This window comes from Cydia pomonella, chromosome 2 (genome assembly GCF_033807575.1).
Source record: "Cydia pomonella isolate Wapato2018A chromosome 2, ilCydPomo1, whole genome shotgun sequence".
Taxonomy (NCBI): Eukaryota; Metazoa; Arthropoda; class Insecta; order Lepidoptera; family Tortricidae; genus Cydia; species Cydia pomonella.
Window position 1 is genome coordinate 14607709 of NC_084704.1, and position 14616 is coordinate 14622324.

Sequence of the window (14616 nt, forward strand, 5' to 3'; positions counted from 1 at the left end):
CCTTGGGTCAAAATACATAACAAATAAGTTGGTGGAACAAATATTGTATGAGATGTTGCGTTTTTATTGTTAATTTAACTTGGAGGGGACGCTTCATAAAAATAAGAAACGGGGTTATTTTTAAGAATATATACTCCTAAACATTTTACAGTATTTATTTTTAACCTCATTTAAATATAAAGTTCCTATAATTATTATTCATTTTGCTAGATTAATGCTTATAAAAATTAGCCCGACATTATGAGCACTGTAACAACTACTGTAAATATTACCTAGTCCCGCTCTTCCGCAACGCCTCAGGTTACTCGCCTCTCTCCCACGAGTAATACGAAAACAATGCGTATACCGGCATTTTTTTTTAGTCTTGGGGTTTGATGTTTTTGTTAGTGAAAAAAAGTCGGTATCTATTTATCTATGCTTACTTACGTACCTACTTATATACATAATGTGCAACTCAAACTACCTTTTTATTTATAAATACACACCAAGTTGGTGGCAAACAACAAGCATATGGCCCGCTTGATGAAAAGCGATCATCGCTGCCTATAGACGCTTGCAACTCCAGAGGTGTCACATGATCGTTGCCGACCCTTTAGAAGCATGTTTACCTACTCCAATTTTGAAAAATATCATACTATTTACCTGTACCTATCTTTTAAATATTAAGGTTTGAAAGTGAAAGAATATGTCATGTTATTACTAATATGCAATTGATACCCACTGCTACTTTCAGTAATAGACAAAAAATCAGATAGGTTGCCTTGCGATTTTAAATAAAGTTAGCCTATTTTGTATTAAGTAAGTAATAGGCAAATATTATTGCTTTAGATTTAATACAAAAATATTGTTACTTGTAAAAACAACTCATGAAATTGGGTTTAAAGATTTTTTATTACTCATAAAGAACAAAAGTTCACTTACAATGAGCTTAAACTATAAACAATTTCATACGTGGTTTACAATCACATCCAGCTAGTCGATGATACTTAATATACATTATCACTGATATATTTCTTCAACTTGGTTTTAAACATTTTTAATGACTTACAATTTTTCACTTCACTAGGTAAGTTATTGTACATCTGTGCTCCCTCGGACATGATGTTTCTTTTGCCGTATCCTGTTCTGTGCTTAAATAATTTAATTTAGTCTGTATTTCTCAGGCAATGTCTAAAATTTATTATAAAAATCGTATTTACAGTTGGACCCTCAGTAAATACGAATGTTTTATTCATCGCCCACTTCCAAAACGTTATTGTTAAACTTTTTTTTGATAAAATCGCCTGGAGCGCTCGCGTGTCTATTAACAAAGTATCAAAGTCAATGTTTGGAAATTAGTGCACTAGAGAGTTAATAATTTATTTATTTATTGCTATTAACAGCTCGAAGTTACGTGGGAATTAGCAGGGTTTGGTTTGAAGGGTTGTAATTTGCATCGTAGTCTAGTTTCAAATAAATTCAACATTTAAAATATAATAACATATAACTTAACAATCGCTTACTTACTAATGAATTCGATGTTCTAGGATAATCATACGATAATCTGGGCAAATTTTCTAGTAGGTATAAGTAAGTTCTTTAAATGAATTCCAGATTAAATTTTTCCATTCGAAAATAATATTGTGCCTACTTATATCAAACACAAACCTAAGTTTTTTTTTTGAGGCATGGTAATGAAATTAAGTAGGTACTACTTCTTCAACGTTTGGATATACATAAATTAATCTTAGCCTTGTGCACTCCATTTGGGTCATTCTCCAGATTTGTGCCTGCGTCTAAACTCCATTAAATCATACTACCGAAATGTATGAAAAGTTTGACGGAGTTGAGACTGACCGCAGTCATATAATTTGAGAACGACCCATTTTTAAACAATGAATAATATGTATTTTTATAAGTAGTTATAGACTCATTTGAACGATTGTGTTTTAGGCGATATTAATAAAGGTCAAGTCAAAGTGTTGCTTTTACGTCTATGAAATTGGAAATTGCCTATAGAAGCTAAGTTCGCGCATTGATTGGGCAAATATCGGCATTCGGCCTGAAGCCGTGGAGGATGTAAGCCGAGCATGTAAAGGCTCTTAATCCGGCTCTGTAGGAGATAACTTCCATCAGAAATTGACCTGAGCGAGTATTGACAGCGATGTAAAGTATTTAGATGTGGCAAGCATATTTATACATACATATCTGTAATTTTAAATAATGTGTACTTTTAGCCTTTTATACGAAACTATTTCTTTTTGGGAACGAGATTGTATGATGTATGTAGTATTTCATTTTAATTATTCTATAGACATAGTTTTTAAATTGTAAGTACTTCTTCTTTTGTAAGTAGACAACATTATACAAGGACAACTTGTGAGTTTTAAATTTACTAGTTTTTTGTACGAGGAGACAACTTTGGAGGAAAAATTTACTGCCTTCACTATATTTTGGTTAAATAACTAATTATATTCATAATAGTTCAGACATGAAAGTTACGGTAAGTTTCCACAAAGTTCGAAAAGTACCTACTCAAAAATGACATGAAAAGTTTCCGACGGCACACTAACTGATGTTTTTATTTTTCAAAAATGTTAAAGGGTATTCTAGAATCTCCTAAAATATTATTACCCATATATATTTTTTAAATTGAAAGCCACTATTTGATTTAGTATATCTTTGCTATGTGTAGGCATTTGCATAGTGCCAAGGCTGGATTAGAACCCGCTCCCGCTCCGGGCAATCGTGCGTTCGTATGTTTGTCCGTGTTTAGTATTTGTATGTCTTTGTGTGCAAACATCTTTGAGGCTCAGCCAATACTCAGTGCGTTTGAGATAGAATTAGGGGCGCTATCTGAAGATTACTAATTGCAGTGTATTAATCAGTGCTATAGAGAACAGTGGTGTCACGTTTCGAAGATTAATCTATTGATATTATTGACGACCACGCTATGTGATAACGTTCATATCGGTCACCGATCTCAAACGTACGTACCTACATAATCGTTAACTTATTATTTTAGCTAGATGTTTGGCACTCAAAACTCTTACTATATAATAAACAAAACGTGTACTTATAGTCAAATCAGCTGTCCACTACTTACTACATAGTATTTACTAATTTCATGGAGTGTAACCGGTAGCCATATCTACATTAGAGGATTCCAAAACTATTTGATATACTTATAGTCAAGTTAATTTTTTATATTTGCTGCCTATGGATGAGGTCTTGGAGGCTCAGGTGGCAGAGCGCTGGAGTATCGATCCAGTCAAGTCAAGAGTGAGTTCAAGTCTAACCCAAGACAGTATTTTTCCACTTTTAAATTTATTTTTAGCTTAATAGTCAAGAGGAGTTAAAATTTGTTTCATGTATCCATACAAAACTTAGGTACTCATATTCACTCACTACTACTCATATACAGACACTATTTTAATCAGAATAATGAACGATCCTTATAACTATAAATATGGCTGCCCAACCGAATCGAAATCGAAATCAACACATCAACATTTAATTCACGCGTCTTACTCAAGTGTCCATAAATTATCGAATTTCAAGCACTATTCCCACGTTCTATTAGACACGTGTTAGAGTCGATGGTCCTTTAAGAGGGTCTTGACAAATATTGTCTTTGAGGACACCCTACTTTCCTGGGGGTAAGAATGTGTTATAGCCTTGTAGGTAGCTAAATTGAACTGACCGGGGTCTGAGCTTACAGATTGTAATTGTTATACATAATTATTGTTCACCGACAGAACACTGTATGATAATTGCCTGACGTAGTAATAAGGACAAAGTATACACAAACAAACAAATCGAAAATTTGGGTACAGAAAACTTACTAGAGTCAGACCAAGCTAAGTTGGCAACGATTTCGATAACCCAGCCTGTGCAAGTGTTAATTAAACGTCATAATTTCATAGAAGTTTGACGTTAAAAATAACACCTGGGCTATCAAAACCGCTGCCAACTTATCTTGGTTTGATTCTAGAGGTATACAGACTTTAGAAGTTAAAGAATACATTTCTAAAGAAATCAAAATAAGTAATAGTAAGTAGGTAGACTGTAGAGGGAGTATAATAATGTAAATACCAAATAATACCATCATTACATCCAAATCCCACAATACTTACCATCCTTACCGTTCATAACAATGATTGGGCTTGGTTGAAAGGGCGTATTTTCAATAAAAATTAAGAGCACTTACATCATTTTAGGCGGGATTGATGTACAAGTCTCCCTATTAATTATAATTGACATATTTCGTACAATTTGTCGGCCGGCCGCGTGCCTGAGTATTTGTTTTGATGTCCAGTTCTCGTTAAGAGTATAGGGTTTCTATGGCGCCCGTGGTGATTTGGGTGCCGAGAGGTTAGATGTATGAGCGTAATTGCTCTTCAATATAATCTCGGGTGGGGTCAAACGCACTTTTGTCAAAATTCCGGATAAATAATATGTTGTAAAATATAGGCGTGGCAAGCAATAAATCAAACAATATTTTTATTAAAATCGCTATACAAGTAAGCTCACTAAATGTTGAGGTTTAATTAGTAGGAACTATGCTTACACTATTATTTACAATGTTATTATAAACAGAGGGCGATTTTTTTTATCGAGCGCTAGATTTCGTCACTTGACGATAATGGCTAAATGCTATTTTTGAAATACGAGCGATAGTTTGGGAATCTAGTAGTATTGACCACTCGTTTTCAATTTTATTAGTAAAATTTAAATGCCTAGTAGTGGAGATATTATTAAAGGGAGAACATGAAATCCAGCGATGGAAATTCAAAAATCGCCCCATTGTACCGATGTATTTCTTTTAAACTTATTATAAACATACTTAATAAAGTAACATCATATGTTACTCTAGATAGACATGTAGTCTAGATCAACGCACGATTAATGTACGTGCAGCACGACCTATTGCAAAAATGCATTCCGCACCATTTAAAAACCGAACACATTGAAAATAACGGACCTATGCAATCTCAAGAGCGCTCCCGATATCAGTCTATCTAAAGCATCCTAACTTTCTATAAATTCACAGGCGCTTACGGCGTTCTTCTTCAGGGTTCTAATTCAACCCTTCCCCTGCCCGTGATTGCGAGAGTTGTAAAAATTTACAACTCCGCTTCCGCAGCCAGCGCATTGTCATGCTGATGCAGGCTGTTAAATTCTGACAGATTTGTTCTCCTTGCAGTCGTCATAAATAATGATGGTGTATTGCAACAGAAATATGGAATATGTGCAAAGCGTAGTGTTTTTTTTTTTCTATGCTGTATAGATTTTGTTTCCTCGTTAATATCTAGTAAAAACATTCAATTTTCAAAAACCATGCCTTGCTTTAAAATAGTAAGCTTTTGTACAAATTACTATATAAGATCATATCACTTGTCACAAATCAGTACACATACTTAATAAAGGAAGACAATTTTGTCTTACAAAAGTTTACCAATACCCTAATATTAATTAAAGACCAGAATAGCTTCATTATCATTATTTGAAGTAAAACAACATGCTTGAGGAAAACAACCTCATTAAACTATCTGTTTTAAGAAGAATATACCTAACTGTCCTACACAACATCACGAAATCGCTTAGCTGGAGAAGTAAAGGCATCAAAATCGACGGAAAAAGTTTAAACCATCTCTGTTTTGCAATATTTTCGAACAAGCCCGAAGATATACAAGATATGATGCAATCACTTCAAACAACAAGCAAACGTATTGGCCTCTAAATAATGACTAACGGATATAGAGTCAAAATATATATCGACACCAAAGAAATAGAATATGTAGAGAGCTATATTTATTTAGGCAAGCAAATTTCATTTGAGAAGGACAGAGGAGTTAAAAAGAACTGGACAGACGAATAACAAAAACATGGAGCAAATTTTGGAGCCTAAAAGAGGTCCTAAAAAGCAATTTTCCAACAAATCTAAAGAAAAAAGTTTTAGACACTAGTTTATTGCCGTGCTTGACCTACGGCTGTCAGACTTGGATTTATACCAAAGACATAAGACACAAGATTCAAACTTGCCAAAGAGCCCAAGAACGAAGCATACTAAACTTAAAAAGACTAGACAGAGTGAGAAATACAAAAATACGAGAGAGGACGAGAGTCATCGACGCATTAGAACACTGTCTGAAAATGAAATGGCAATGGGCGGGCCATATAGCGAGAATGTGCGGCCAAAAATGGACCAAACGTGTGACACTTTGGAAAGGGCCACATGGAAAAAGAAAATCTGGCAGACCAACCACAAGATGGGTCGATGACGTCACCAACATCATACCGCACAAATGGCAAGATGTAGCGCAGGACCGCTCAGAATGGCGGCGGCTGGGGGAGGCCTTTACTCGCGAAGAGGTCCACTAATCATAGTGTTAGTTAGTAGTTAAATTAAGTTAATAATAAAATAAAATAAATTAAGTATGTAAGCTAGAGATATATATTTATGAATCATTGTTATTAGAGTGAAATTAAAGGCTTTTTTATTTTACTTTATTTATACCTAACGATACCTTAATAAGGTAGTTGGTACCTATAGGTTCAGTGTATTAGTCAAGCAGTTTGAAAGAAACATTAATACTTATTAGTCCCATAACCCTTCCTTCTTCTTCAGGCGGGTAAAAGGTATATTAACACACCGTATGCCAAATAGAATCGTATCTCTTAAAAACGTATCGAGAATAGCTGAGTCAAAGCTTTAACATTCTAAACTGGCACTAACGACCCCGGAGCGATAGTAATGCAGTTCGAAACGACCTTACTACCAAGAAATAAATTTTATAGATAGGTCTTAACCACAAAAGTCGGGGAGAAATATAGAGTTGATTTTATCCTTTTCCCTAGTACGAGTTGATTTGCCAACAGCTGTCGGCTAAATATTTCACTGAAAAATGATTAAGTGTCAAAATACTGAGAAGAATATGAATAACAATTAGGTAAGCATATTATTAATACTTATTATTTAGGTATTAGTTAACCTCTTTTATAATAATACCATAAAAATACCCACTGTAAAAATAACTTACTGTATCAAATTAATCACACTGGAAAAGTTGCTTTAAAATAAAAAATAATAATGCAGTGTGTAAATTCAATACTGGCAAACCTTTAAACGGTGCGTAGCTTATGACCGAAGAAGTATATTGAGATAACTTTTGCTTAGAAATGCAATGAAAATAATAACCATACAAAATAATTCGGCCCGTAATGAAAAGTAACACACTAGTTACAAGATACGAGCTTGTTATAAAAACTGCCAATATTGTTGACAGTTACTATAAAAAGCTCGTATCTCGTAATGTCATGTCATGATGTGTCTCGTAATGTTGTCAGTACATTGCTGCTCGGCATATTTAAAAAAAAATAGTTATGGGGTCATAATTAAGTGTAACTTAAAAAAACTTCTTAATTCATGATTACACGGGTAAATCTGGTTTGGTTTATTGCCTGTATTGGATTTACACACTGTATGTACGAACGAAAATAATCAGGTAACTATATAATAATAAAAATGTATAAACATACATAGATATTTTATCATTGTTATCATTCCATAGTTGTACACAACAATTTAAATTCGTTGTATTATAACTTTTAAAGGCAATATGTTTTTATCGTAGTGTGTCGTAGTGTATTTTTTGTGTAGGTACTTTAGACCCAAAGACTTCAAGCGATTACAAAACAAATTTACAAACATAAAAACCAATTGAGTGTGTTGCTAAGATCTACATACCTATTTTATTAAGCTTCCTGCTAAATGCCTACGCCGTTATTAGCAAGAAATATCCATTGTGACGTTCGGAACCCTTTCGGCAACGCTTTTCGGAAGTCAATCGGCCGTCGTAAAACTTTACGAGAGACTTCCGCAAATTAACGTCAAGGATGCAGGGACATATTGCCGTGATTTAGTTCAATCGTCTTCTGGACGAGAGCATAACAGTAGTTACCCTAACACTTTCAGTCAAAAAATATAGTACCTATTTTATAATCTATAACTTTTATTTGTGTCTTACGCGCATGAGGTCAATCTTAATTAAATTGCTTAAATTCCTCCAAGCATTTAATTTTTAAATCCATAAAAATCTTATATTTTCTTACATTTTAAATATATTCTTTAATTTGTAATATCACCACTTCCAATACGGAAAGTTTACCCAATAGATCACGCAAGCGTTAGTCTTTCACAGTTTCATGGCATGCATTAGACATAAGTATGCAAACCGTTCGCTAGATGGCGGTGGCGTCGAGATAGATCGCGCAAGCGTTTGTCTTTCATAAAATACTTAAGTTTTAAGTTTGTTTCTTTTTGTCTCTACCACCCTACTATATATCAATGCGGCAGTGACAATTGTGGTTCGACCGCTACGGAGCGTAAGCGATTTGCATGTTGGCTACGACGCGGCCCGTAGACTGATTACCATGTGTTTTGAGATTGGAACGGTCCATCGAATAAGTACCATTGTAATTGTTAAAAAAATATGGAAACAAAATTAGACACTTAATGACCTAATTATATAGCTTACCCTTATAATATTCATAGAATCGGACCAAAATAACTTCGTATAGCATTTACAATGAAAAAGTGAGGCAATATCAATTTCATGTAAAATGTCAATGAAAATATGATTTTTGTAATGACACTCCACATATATTGCGTGAAAATCGGTTAAAAAGTTAGCTTAGACAGACTCTATTTCAACGGTTTATGTCTATACCCAACCAAGAGTACTTACGTATATGCAAGGATAGCAATAAAATCGATTAAATGAAATATGCATTTACTTCCTATGCACATTATAATTAAATTAAAAGATAACCAAACAAATAATAACTCTAGGGCCATGGGTTCCCAGCGCGCACAAGTTTTTTGCAGAAATCGCGAAGCGTCTGGTTGATGTAACTGGTGACCGCATAGCTGGCAGCTTCCTCGGATAACGTCTTGTCAGTATTGCGATCCAACGAGGAAATTCCGCCAGCATCCTTGGTCCAATGCCTCAAGGGCCTATTTTAGATTTAGGCTAGTTATAGTAATCCTCTGTATATATTAATGATGTATATTGTTAATATACAATTAAATACGCGATAATAACAATAAGTAGATATTATGTTTTGCACAAATTATGACAGCTGAGCCTTAAACAATTCCATATCTCAATAATAATAATACAATCCACAGCGATGTACCTACCTATTTCTAGTCGATAAGTCAAAATAATATACAAAATAAGCTTACACCTTTTAAACGACAATGTCGCAAATATAAACTTTATATACGCAAAGGTAAGACTGCGTCGTCCTATTGTAACTGTAAATCTACAATGATGCAAAAGTAAAGTGGGTGTTGATATAATAAATTTTAAATCCATTAGAAGCTGCGAGCATACACATGTCGGGGTGGAGGGAACACTCCATTTAACTTTACGAGGTTAGAATTTGGTGAGTTGTTGCCAATACACTATTCAAATGTGCGTTTTTTGAATCGTGTAATTGGTGTTCTAATTACACACATAAAACTACAAATTATAATTTACCTACTCGAATTGATGATGCGTAATAGTACATTGTATATTAAGGGCGGTAAATAATAATTTACGAATGAGTGTGAATTGAAGCCCAAAGCCGAAGGCGAGCACTTAATTAAGACGAGTTCATTATTTCAGGCCGTGTAGCCAACGTGCGAATCGTAGCGTAGCGTATCTTACCGCCTGATTCGAAGAATGAGATAAGATAACGATAAGTTCTGGTTTAGATAAGTTCTCATTTAGATATCGTTTGTAACTTTGTATGTCGTATAATTGACAGAAGCAGCTCGATTCGGGCAACCAATGTCACTTTGACGTTAGAAATAGCGTAGATAGATCTTATTGGGATCATAGCGGAATCGAAATAAACGTCAATTTTGACATGTCGTTTAGTTATCGACCTTTTAAAGATCTTTCCAAGATCTTAAACGTGTCTTAATCATTCTTCGAATCGGGCCGTTAGTCATCTCTCTCTATCACTCTTCCATATTAGTGCGACAGTGACAGTTGCGTTTCGTTCGCTACGGACCTTTAACGATAGTGACGTTGGTTATTACGCACCCGTACCATCCGTGGCATATGCAATGTTTTTCATCAGACTTGTGAGGAATAAAGGGGAAAAAAATTAATCTTCAGCTTAATTTCGGACGACAATTACAGCCCCAGGTCAAAATTTATGATTTATTGATCGCATCGCCTCGCAAGTGTGATGAAAAAGTGTTTTGGCAGTATTAATAAAATTTAACCTACTAAGTTTAAATATTATTTTTTCTAGAAAAAAAAAAACTTAACTCTCTTAAACTCTCCAGTTGGTCATGCAATCCGTATGTAAAAGCAATATTTATTCACTAACCAAAACACTTCCTTTAATCCCTTAACACTCTCAACGGCTCCGTGCCCAATAATTTTCTTATTTCCCTTCGGTCACTCCAATTTTAGTAATATCCTTGCGTCAAAATTCGATTTAGGTGAAAAAATAGTTTTTTCCCCTTCACGTAATCGGTGAAGCGTGAAACGCATTAGCGTCATTGCCACTGACTTAACCCCTTGCTGCCGAAAAAAAACATCGAAATCACATTTATCTCTTTGCCAATTATTGTCATTTAATGTTTTTTTATTTGATAAATCGATGCTTTATTATTTTCTTAATCGATTGTTTGTGGTAAGAGGATGATGGTTGCGTTACTTTCTTTGTTGTATATCATTTGTATTATAGATTGCCACACCCTTTCGATTTCTTACAAGGTTATATTGTTTATTTAAAAACATTAATAATATTTTTTACATAAACTCGCAGGGTTCGTCCATTTTCGTATCTATAGAGCGTTATGTTTGTCTCCTAACATAATGGAGACTTATAATAAAATTTATCCCTCATAGTCTCAATGGGTATACATGTTAAAAAAAACTTTGTTTGAAATCTGAGCACCCACATTGTAACACTTATTACCAAAGTACATAAATATGTCAACTTTGAGTAGCCAAAGCAAAATTTTGGCAATTTTATAAATTTGACCCCTTGTCGTAGATTCCGGAACTAATTTTATCGCAGTTACATTAGTATTGTCCTTAAAAGTACATTGTCCGTGAACGTAAGGGTCATTTAGTCCAGTCACACCTAATGTTAGTGTTAACTTTAAATGTCACATTTTATCTCATTGAGTTAGAATATTATTTATAGTTTGGTACACCAGAGTTACATATATTGATGCAATATTAATTAAGGCCCTGCATCGAAAAATAACGGGATCTTTGAAGCGTGGCAGTGGCTAGCCCCGGAAACAAACAGACGTGATTTTCGGATATATGTATCTTGACTATATGATAAGAGGTATGATACTAGTCGAAACAAAAAGGCTTAAAATTTTCTCGATAGAATATAAATCCAAAGTTACATCTACATTTTTAGTGTTTACCTCAGTGCAACTAGAAAACACATCTTCATCCAGCATAATCCACTTTAAAGTAAAGGTTTTCATCTCGTCTTAAACATCATTCAACTAAATATTAACTTATTATCTTATACAAACGGATTTATTCTCGTTTTTGATTTTATGAATTCAACAGAAAACGCCCATTTTACGCAGTTCGACTTCTCTTTTTGTCATGCGTCAAAGTCATATATGCGTCCTTTATGCCAGTAATGTTAGATGGCCGTGGTGCCTCAAAGAGGTAAGACCTATGTCAAATCGCGCAGCGCTTCAAATTACGTAAAATCGACATATCCAATAAACGTTGAGTCGTAGCTCTATTAACTAGTAACGGAATCCGAGGTCTACTACGAATGGAGCTATCTTTACAGGCCTATACGTTACGCATGTGTGCGTGTTTGCTTAGCTACGTCAAAGTCAAATACTCTTTGAACAATTACAACGGGTAAGGAAGTTTCGACAGCATCTGTAATGTATCGGTAGCTGTGTGGTCGTGTAGACACCAAAGAAAAAATGCGAGACATCTATAGACCGATCGAATCTAATCGTAACTTTTTGTTTTCTTTTTTTGTTACTATATAATATCTTTATTGCTTATTTTCTATTTTATTGTAAAAGTAAATCTTGTCTGTCTTATACAGAAATAAAGTTATTCTTTTAAATATGTGTATTAAAAACATATTTTAATGACACGAATTATTTTATTTTATTCATACCAATTTTTCTATAGCCTAGGTAATCTTTATGTAAAACAAATATACTTATTATATAAAAAAAAAACGAAAAAAATCAACATGTTTATTAGAAAAAAAAAACTCGTTTGCACGGGCCGGGGTTTGAACCAGCGACCTCTGATTTGTAATCCGCATGCCTTAAGAACAATTCACATAATTTATTTAACAGGATACTGTCAAAACGTCAATGACTAATATGACTTTTCAGCAAAGAGTAAAGTAACTATGCTTTTCAGTTTGATTTTACTTGACAAGGAGCAATAAGAAAACGTACCGAATCGTCCCTTTCTTAAAATTGCCATTCAAAGAGAGAGATGGGCATTGTGATAAGAGAGGTATGGGCATTGTGAAATTCATCACGCTTTGTGTGGTAGGGCACAGCCAGTACAGAAAACCGCAGCCAAATAACACTAGACCCTACTCATAGTGTTGTGTTCCTGCCGGTGAGTAAGGTTGCCAGAGCTCAACGAGGGGGGGGGGATGGCGAGTTTAGGGTCGGCAACGCGCATGTAACTCCTCTAGGCGTACATAGGCTACGGAGACTGCTTACCATCAGGCGGACCGTATGCTTGTTTGCCACCGACGTAGTATTAAAAAAAAAAGAAAATTCAGCTCGTGTGTGGTGCTATCTATAGTTTTTTTATATGGGTACGCTGACAGCTGTCGTTTCAATACGATTTTGCGAGATTTGGCGTTTTTAGGTTAATAATTATATAGAGATAACACCTGTCACCCTACCCATCGAGGTTGAAAAATACTATAAATGTTAACATATACAGGCTTACCATCAGGCGGGCCGTATGCTTGTTTGCCACCGACGTAGTATAAAAAAAAAAGAAAATTCAGCTCGTGTATGGTGCTATCTATAGTTTTTTTATATGGGTACGCTGACAGCTGTCGTTTCAATACGATTTTGCGAGATTTGGCGTTTTTAGGTTAATAATTATATAGAGATAACACCTGTCACCCTACCCATCGAGTTTGAAAAATACTATAAATGTTAACATATACAGGATGGTTTTTGATAATGTATATCTTAGAACTTACACTGTTTTTAATTATTTTTTTTCAGATTTTAAAATTATACTTTTTTACCTTAATAATATATCTTAGTCTTGACAAAGACGATTAAAGTTTTATACTTAGCAAAATCGCTTACTAACAATGTCTTTCCTGTAAGTTTAGGCAACTGCTATAGCAGATACCACCATTTAACAGCAGTATCAGTTCATTACACTTGGTTCGGTGCTTCAACCTCTTGTCTAACTGTCTGATAATTAAAGTAGTTCCTAATAGACGGCGTTGTGCAATTTTGGATATCCCGATCAAACTTTTCATTTCAGAGGAACGCGATTCTGTGTTGATAATGTTAGTCAATACTTTATTTGTCCATGCTCTTGAAACCATTAGCCAACCAATTAGCTTATGGCGGGCATTGAAGGGTCGTTCTTTGAAATCAGATTATTAAATATAATTTCAATATAAGCCCATCAATCGAATAGGCATACATTTTGGTCAATGTCTTACCTATCAGGGGAATAATAAAATCGATAAAAAGAATGTAAAAGCGACGAGGGAATGAAAAAAACCGATAAGGGAATGACAAGGAATGACATAATGACAATGAATTTCGGAACAATTACTTCCAAAATAATACACTGAATCATAGAACGCTCTTAGCAACTTAATGTTATTTTTAAGATCTATAGAACGAAGTACCAAACGTTGATTTTAGTTGAAACCCCAGTCCAAAGGCATTGAATGAGAACCAGGGGAAAAGAAATAAGTATGTCTTTGATCGACTGTTATGATTACGATAATTTTTACTTAATCCATGAAAGTAAATAATCATTTACTTGACATATGATTTTACATTGTACATGCCCATGAAGAATACATTTTATATCAAAACACACGGGAATGAAAATCACAGTGAACCAAAGCCACGGGAACAATATTATGAAATCGTTTATTTCAGGTGAAAGACCCATAATTACATCACAAACAAACGAAAATACAATACAAATTAACTTAAATTAAAAACAGTCAAAATAACAATCATAATCATACGTCAATTTTGTGTTACCTGTAAGAATAGCATATATTTTTAAGAAAATAAGTAAACTAAATATCAATATCCTTAGTAATTTACCTCTAGTTTTATGTCAACCTAATATCCTAAAGGCATTTATTAGAAACATATTAAGAAGTTCTAAATGTCACGGAACGTGTAGTGTGACTTCCTCGGATTTTATGATATTTTATTTTTCTTTGAAAGTGTTTTTGGAAGAATTTTATATCAAATGTTAACACTTACACCTATTCCACAATAGGGTTTAAAAATTGTATGGATATATAACGACTTTATAACAATTTTAATAACATACATCTTGTGATCAGTTTTCGTGTCACCGCCGCGCGTGGTAACATAAA